The 7,775-nt window shown below is 38.5% G+C and overlaps 1 long non-coding RNA gene across 1 annotated transcript; it reads left to right on the top strand.

Moving 5' to 3' along the window:
- The first annotated feature begins 283 nt into the window (after window positions 1-283).
- LOC135312888 (uncharacterized) lies at window positions 284-4,102 on the top strand. The gene is made up of 3 exons (XR_010372509.1): window positions 284-439; window positions 700-782; window positions 3,799-4,102. It is a non-coding gene; the product is annotated as an uncharacterized LOC135312888 (long non-coding RNA).
- Window positions 4,103-7,775: the final 3,673 nt, after the last annotated feature.

Genomic DNA, 7,775 nt, shown 5'->3' on the forward strand with positions numbered 1-7,775 from the left:
TTTCTAAAGAATAACACAGGGAGAATCACATTTGATATGTTTTCCACAGGTCCAATACTATACAGAATAAAACAATGGAATTACCACCACATAACAGTAACATTCAGTGTTAAGAGTATACCTGTCCCTTATATACATATATAGAAAAGTACATAAATATTGTTAGATAGTGTCCAGCTCAGCACAGACCTGTCAAACACAGTTGATGGCAATGGGATTCCTGAGACTCTAATCACTTAGAACTGAGAAAGAATGTTTCTACATCTCTTATTTGTACAATAGATAACAAACAGGACAACATTCCCTGTTGATGTAAGAGGGCAAAAAAGAAAAAAAAAGGTGAGCTTGTATTAGGAGAGAATTTGGGTGGCTGTGTGTTCTCTGTATGGTGGTATCGAACCTGTACTGCCAGATCCAGATATGCAAAAACCGTTATCAGGTTAGAAAATATTTCATAATTAGCTTCATATAAAATTTACCTTCTGTTTTCTAAGCTGGTAGAATGTTTTATAAGCTGCTCTTTGCAGCAAGAGTAGGGGTATTTTTGTTGTTTTGTTTTTCATGAAGGATGACATTGTAAGAGAAATCAGAATTGTTTGATCTCAGAAACTATGTTAGAAAAATACAGCAATGTACTTTTTTTTTTCCAAGCAGTAATACCATCGCAACATGAACACATTTTTTCTGATCTAAGTATAGCAACCAGGACTAAAGAGGACATCCAAAAGCATTCAAGACCTCATAGGCTAGAAACTGCAAGTAACTGCAGCAATAAAATCAAGGTGTGTGCTGTTTTTATTTATTTAAACTTTAAAGTCCAGGCACAAGATACTATTATTAATTTTTGCCATATCAGAAAGCTAGCTGTTAGGTCTTTCAAAAGATGAATGATTTTTACAGTAGGCTTCTTAAATAATTATTTTAAATAAAATGCTTTTAACTGCCTGGCAATTGAAGATGGGAAATTGATTTATAAATACAGTCTTTAATAACTGTCTTTATGCTGTCCTATAATGTCTACTTCTCTCTGAAAATGTATTGTTTCAATTTCATCAATCAGAAATAGTTTGAGAGAGATATTTTAAAATATTTAAAAATTGAATCTTAATTCAACTTTAGACGTCCAGGTGCCAGCAGAGAGAGAATGCCTTCCAGGTTTCTGCAAAACCTGGAAGTTCTCTAACTGCAGCAGCTGAAGTCCAGATGGGATAACAAGTAATTTAACTAAAACCATCCAAGTTCTTGCTACATTTTGCCTTTGGGCTTCTTTTTAATGCTGTATATTGTAATAGGGGGACACTGAACCACTGTTGTGACAGGTGCAAACTTTTGTCCAGCCAGATTTTCACTGCAGGTGTTATATTCTTACTTGATTCAAGCAAGCATGCAGAGAGATAAGCACTAACTTGAGACATCATTTGAGTGCACATTTCACTGCAGCTTTCAGCAGACCTGGTATAATGCTGCTGCAGATCAGACACTCTGTTTCTAAACTGATGCTGGCGCAGACTATCCGTAGCATATTTATATCTGCAGTGAGACAATTCAAATTAAATTTCTTTCATTTGAATAACATGGATGGAGAGAAATAATAAAGAAAATACTACATTTATTGTTCCATATTACTTAGGTTAGCTGAAGCAGCAATATTCCCTCCATATCACTGTATATAATTCTTGTACTCCATAACTTGCAAAAATCTCTTCTTGGCTGCTAAAGGACATGGATAAAAGAACAATATACTAGCTGTATAAAATTCAAACAAATGTAAGAACAGTAATGCTTCATTAACATCTCCCATCACAAATATTAGGAATTACTAAGCAATAACTGTAATAGACTGCAAAAGCTTACTGTGTTGTGATTTCTTGTAGCAGACCATTATGTGACATGTATTAAGCAATGCAATGTGACATGGCAGCTAGAATATGAAGCACTGATTTTGTATTTCAGGCTGAAGACATCAGCCAAAAGCTACATAATCCAGCAGAGATAGTATTCAGATGACTAAACTGTACATTATGCTGGTCATTTCAGATCAGTGACTTTCTGCATTACATTTCAATATCCTGATACTTCAATGTGAATAAAAAACCAGTTTGAAATTAAGCAATGGAAATACTGTAGAGTTCTAATGCCCCTGAGATCTCTACAATTCATAGCAAAACCAGTAATTGTAGAGATCGTTACTCAGATATGGATCTCAAATGAATTGAAGAAAAAAGCTTTATAATAAAGTAAGCACAATTGCATATTTTGAGGTGGCGACGAAGGTCCAAGTCTTGGTTGTTATTGAATCTCATCCATACTGTTTCAGTGATGGCAAAGGACAATACCTGTCCTAAATCCACAACAGTGGGTACTGAGCTGGCTGTGAACTGATGGAAACAGTTTAATAATCCCCTGCTTGACACCCCCACCTGTTATATATCTTTATAAAATTGTTTCTGTTTTTGAGTCGGTGCTAGGCAGCAGCTTGAGAATAAGCAGTCTACAGTAGAATCCATTTGATAGGATTTCTGGGTGTGTTTTTGTTTTCTTAGTAATTTAGAGCTCACAGCAAAGGTGTGGAAGAGAGCCCTGTACATAGGCTCATTCAGGCCAGGAGAGAACTGGAGAGAAGCACCACTGTAAGCAAAATCAGCACTTCCCTCAATATTCCTTGTGATATCCCAAAACAGCTGTTAAGCAGTCATAATAGAGGCTTCTCCATGGCATGGAAAGGAAAGCAGCAAGATTAGCCTTTTCCTACCAGAGCTGAAAGAAGTTGCTTTCCTGGAAAGACTGTCAACCCAATAAGAAAAATTGTGCTAACAGTAGCATCATGGAGAAAGAGAATTTACAATTAAAGTGACACCATAAGAAAAATAAATCGAGAACTTCCACTTCAAAATCCTCCACACTAATTTTTCTCACCTCCATGAATGGCTTAAAACCTCCTCACAGTAGTCTCCTGCCCTCCTGCCCCATGCCACTCATGCCCTCAATGCCTTTCCACCTCACATAGGACGGTAGAATTCTTTAGCAGTTTTTGACTATCCTCCAGCAATAGCTGGGGACTGCTGTACTTGTTCCTCATACCCTTAGGAGTGGGCTGGATCCAGTTTCATTGTTGAGACTGAGGCATCTTCTTATGAAAAGTCCTGCTGTTTGTGTGTGTACACACATTTGAAAAGCAACAAGTGCAGCTGCTGCACAGAAAGCGAGTCTGAACTTGCTGGATGTTAGCTAGTCTGTAGTAGCTGCCCATACACAGGTTTTTACCCAGTTTCATGTTACCTGCAAAGAAGCTTTTTCCTTTTCATCCTGAAAGGCAAACTTTCTAGGGCATGACTCAGCCTGTTTTAGGCATGCGCTTCAGCATGAGATAAACTGACTTCTCAAGGTGTCTATTTTTCTTTATTGACAGTAATGGGAGCCTCAGGGGTAATTACTGTAGATGAGTTGTAGTCACAGTAGTTTAGTTAAATGAATCCTACCTGACATGAACCCACACCTTTTTCATCCTGAAGATAACTCAGTTTCATGGCCATACCCAAGGACAATAATAGCCAATGATAATTTAATTCCCATACTGTTTTTAGTATGACACTCATTTAATAGAGGGGGGGTTTGCTACAGGTAGACAAGTGAAAGTACAGGTTCTTAATTAAATTATGTCAGTATTCAAGGTCACTTTGTCCTTTTTATCAAGGCAGTTCAAAACACTTTGTGGCTGAATTATCAGGAAGGAAAGACCAAGCAAACAGCAATCTCTGTCTGTAGCAGTAAGGTTAAATGTCTCTCTGTTTATTTTAGGTAAAAGCTTACCCATGAAAGATCTCTCAAAGGCAGATCTCACTGAAGAGTAGCAGAGAATTTCATCACTGCCATGAGCCTTTTCCACCTATCTGCTACTCCCTGTTGCTCCTCCTGCAGCTGGCAAGACATGTAGGGGGTGAGGTATTGCTGTTCAGCTCAGCAGAATTTACAATGCACATTGGATCATCCATTCTGCTGCTCCTTGACAGGTGACAGAGATGTTCAACCTAATAAAGGGAATTTAAACTATATTTTCCATATGTTTCTCATTTGCACTTCACTGATGGAATTCCAAATCAACTTGATGGCTGTTGTTACAGTTTGTAGTATTCTTAATTAAAAGTATAAAGCAGAATTTACATTTAATTCATAATACATTTGCATTGTTGAAGTGAATATTCTTTTGAGATTATTATTGCTTTGAAAAACAAACATTTATGCATAATATTTAAGAATTAAACATATCAAAATACAGCAGAATTGGTGGCATTTCATTCTTAGAATGTGGAAGTATTTAGGTGCAAGACAGCATGTTGTTTAGTGTATCTGACTATCACTTGGGACATTCAGTTCACTATGAACTTCAGCGAGTCCTGCAGATGAAAATCTGGGAAAGGCATCTTCCTTCACCTCTGACATGGCCAGATGAAAGCCTGAGTCATTCTGAAACCATGCCTTTAGTCTAGTAAACAGAATAGTTTCTCATTGCTAGTTAAAGGGCACAGTCTTTGTATTGACCTGACAGGGCATGGTCTCAGGACCTGTTTGAGCTTGTCCTGGCATATGCTAACTTTACCTTGTTTCAGCTGTGATAACAATTATCTAAACAGTCAAGTTTGGTCTGGGATAGATGTGGCTTATACTGTAGCTACTTGTTATTCTGTGTAGAATGACTTACCTGTGTGGTTTGTGAGAGCGTAAACACAGAATTGTACAAGTCATCCCAGACTGTAAACACAAATCTCAGTAGCCCCTCAGTGGTCACTGCAGGAGTAACACCTTGTTAGAGCAGTTTAGGTAGAAGAGAGAACAGAAAAATGAGTATTTGAAAACCAAGGGAGAGAAACCTCATATATACAGGCTGTGTTAAGAAAAAAGGACAAAAATAAGCACAAGCAGATACCAAATATCAAAAAGGAAGAGACCAACTGCATCAAACTTTTCCTGGTGAGGAACTGGGGACACTGATGACTCAACGACACCCCCAACGCCTCCAACTAAATGGTGTGAATACATTTGAGGCAGTGCTGGACACATAATCTCATCCTGTTTAAATGTGCTAGTCTAGATGCAGCCATACATACCTGAAAATAAGTTGAAATACCTGTGATTTAAATCTTTTTGCCTTACAAATCATTTCTAGAAGTTCAACCCAGATGGCTGGTGATTGAAAACTGTGGCCATCTGATAGCTATTTTGCAGCTCAGAAGTAGTAAGTTGGCAATTTGTCCAGTTCCTTGCAGACACATGCCCACATTACAAAAAAACACCATCATAATTGACACTAACTGGCACCCTTGTATAAGACTAAGGAGTGAGGCCAAGGATGAAATAGGCACAGAGACCGAACTTCCCAAATGTGGTTCTTCCTGGTCACAGCTGAAGGATACTGTCTGGGCAATTTGAGAAAATGTGCATTACTTCTGCTTGAGGTGCATCTTTTCTAAACCTGAATAGAGCAGTCATATGAGCTCTGAATTCATTTGCAAAAATTAATTGTAACAAAAAAGTTTCCAAAATATTGTGGACCCTCATCATGCTCTATTGGGCAGATCACTTTGTATTAAAGCCATGCAACTGACAATAAAACAAGAAAATATTCATTTTTCATAAATTATTTCTGAACTCATGTCCAGAAAAGACCATTTCAGTAAGGAGCTTAATATGTAATTAATATGCATATTCATTTTTTGGTCAGCAAAAAAGCACTGGCATAGCAGAAAATCTAGACTTGTTAGATGCTGCTCCATTCATCATTATAAATTTTTGTTAATTTAGAAAGCAAGGTCTCATTATTGAAGGTGATTTCCTCTCACATACATCTTGAAGACTCTTTAAGTGCCCAAATCCAATAGCTAAACAAAATTAATCCCTCAGAACTACTGCTAAACTTCTCCCTAAGTCTATACACACTCGTGCCCCTGTCCCTAGCTTTCTACTAGTTGACATTTGCATGGTCATCTTATCTTGACGCTAGTCTCACATTAGGTTTTGCAGTAACTCTTTTGGTTTCCACAGAGCCAGTGTTTACTTTTTGCCAGTTGTCTGTGCTGAACGTCACCATTCGAATCGTTATACTAGCGTAAATAAGATGGGATCTTTTCTGCTTCAATAAATGCTCTGTAGTCGTCCAAAGATTCAAATCACCACCTACTGAAGTTTTCAAAAGACACATGCACCCCCACACAATTTGTATTTCAGACTGAGTTCAAACTACGCAACTAGGAACCTTTGAGAACCACTCTACGGCTCAGACTACATATTCAGAACATAAACACCATAGGAAACTTGGCCATTTGCCTTCGCCTCACAAAAAAAAAAAAAGAGAGAGAACCATAAGCTTCTGTAAATGTGACTACATCAATTACTACAAACAAAACATTAGTGGTATTCTACATATCTTCCTGTTATTCAAAATCGGGTCCGTACCAAAGTTCTGATGTTATGGTCTAGATGGGTAGACAACTAGGTTGGTAAAAGGCTGGTTGGCATACCAGACTGCAGGTTCAGAGTATCATGGTCAATAGGTCATTCTCTACCTTATGCCTGGTAACAAGTAGAGTGCTGCAGGGGTCTGCCCTGGGACCTGTTATGTTTAACATCTTCATCAGTGACTTGGAGGAAGTGACAGAGAGAACTGTCCTAAGGTTTAAAGATTATGTCAAGTTTTAGGAGGACCACTTAACTTGAGAGCAAAGCTACCATTAAATACCTAGGCAGATTGGAGGAACAAGAAGCAGGAATCTTATGAAATTATCAAGTCCTGCATTTTGGAATGAAAAGCCCTTGACAGTGACACAGACTTGTGCCTGATCAGCTGGGATGCAACACCAGGTGTTCTGACAGACAGCAAGGTCAACAGTAACCAGCAGTGCCTGATATTAGAAAAGCCTTTTTCATCATGGGGACAGAGACAAGCAGTAGAACAGTGTGCCCAGAGAGGTTGTGCAGTCTCCTTAGTTAGAGATTTTCAAGATCTGCCTGGGCAAAGCCCTGAGCATCCTGGTCTGACCCCATCATTGACCCTGCTCTGAGCATAAGGTTGGACTAGAAACCTCCTGAGGTCTCTTCTGAACTGTGTTATTCTATTGACAGTATGTCTTACCAGCCAAAATATTCATGTAAAATTTGATGGCTCTACCATAGCTTTTGATGACAAGCAGATACTTTTTTATGTTGTTTTGTTGTTCCTTTTCAATGATGCCATGAAAAGCCGAAATCAGGACTCAACAGTATGAGCGAATGACTGTTAAGCAGGTATTCTTTATTGTAGTGCTGGATGCACAGGGGATCGCTCCTCCTAATGTGCGTGGCCGCACAGCGTTAGTTGCATAACTTATACAAACTTTACATACATATTCATTAGTGTTCTGAGAAAATATATACATATTCATTAATTTTCAGATAACTCATTATCATATACAACTGCCCTTTGCGCATGCCTGCTGGTGTCTCTGGGTGGTTGTCAGGGGTCTCTGGGTGAAGGATATACCCTTCCTCACTGTGTCCACTAGTTAACTTTCACTTTTGCACAAACTCAGTTCTGAGATCACATATATACTGCCCTTGAGGGGTGGTCTGTTCTGGTTTGGTGTTTGCTCTGCAGTTCCTTATCTTTATGGTTCTGTACATCTGCTTTTTCCAAGGTCAAATGTCATCATTGTAAATTTGTTTAGGAGCTATTTGTCTTGAAGCCTTTCTTACTCCCCCAAAGCAACAAGTTTTAGTCACAACAGTTCTAACTCTATCATCAA

The sequence above is a fragment of the Phalacrocorax carbo genome, chromosome 3 (genome assembly GCF_963921805.1).
Source record: "Phalacrocorax carbo chromosome 3, bPhaCar2.1, whole genome shotgun sequence".
Lineage (NCBI taxonomy): Eukaryota > Metazoa > Chordata > Aves > Suliformes > Phalacrocoracidae > Phalacrocorax > Phalacrocorax carbo.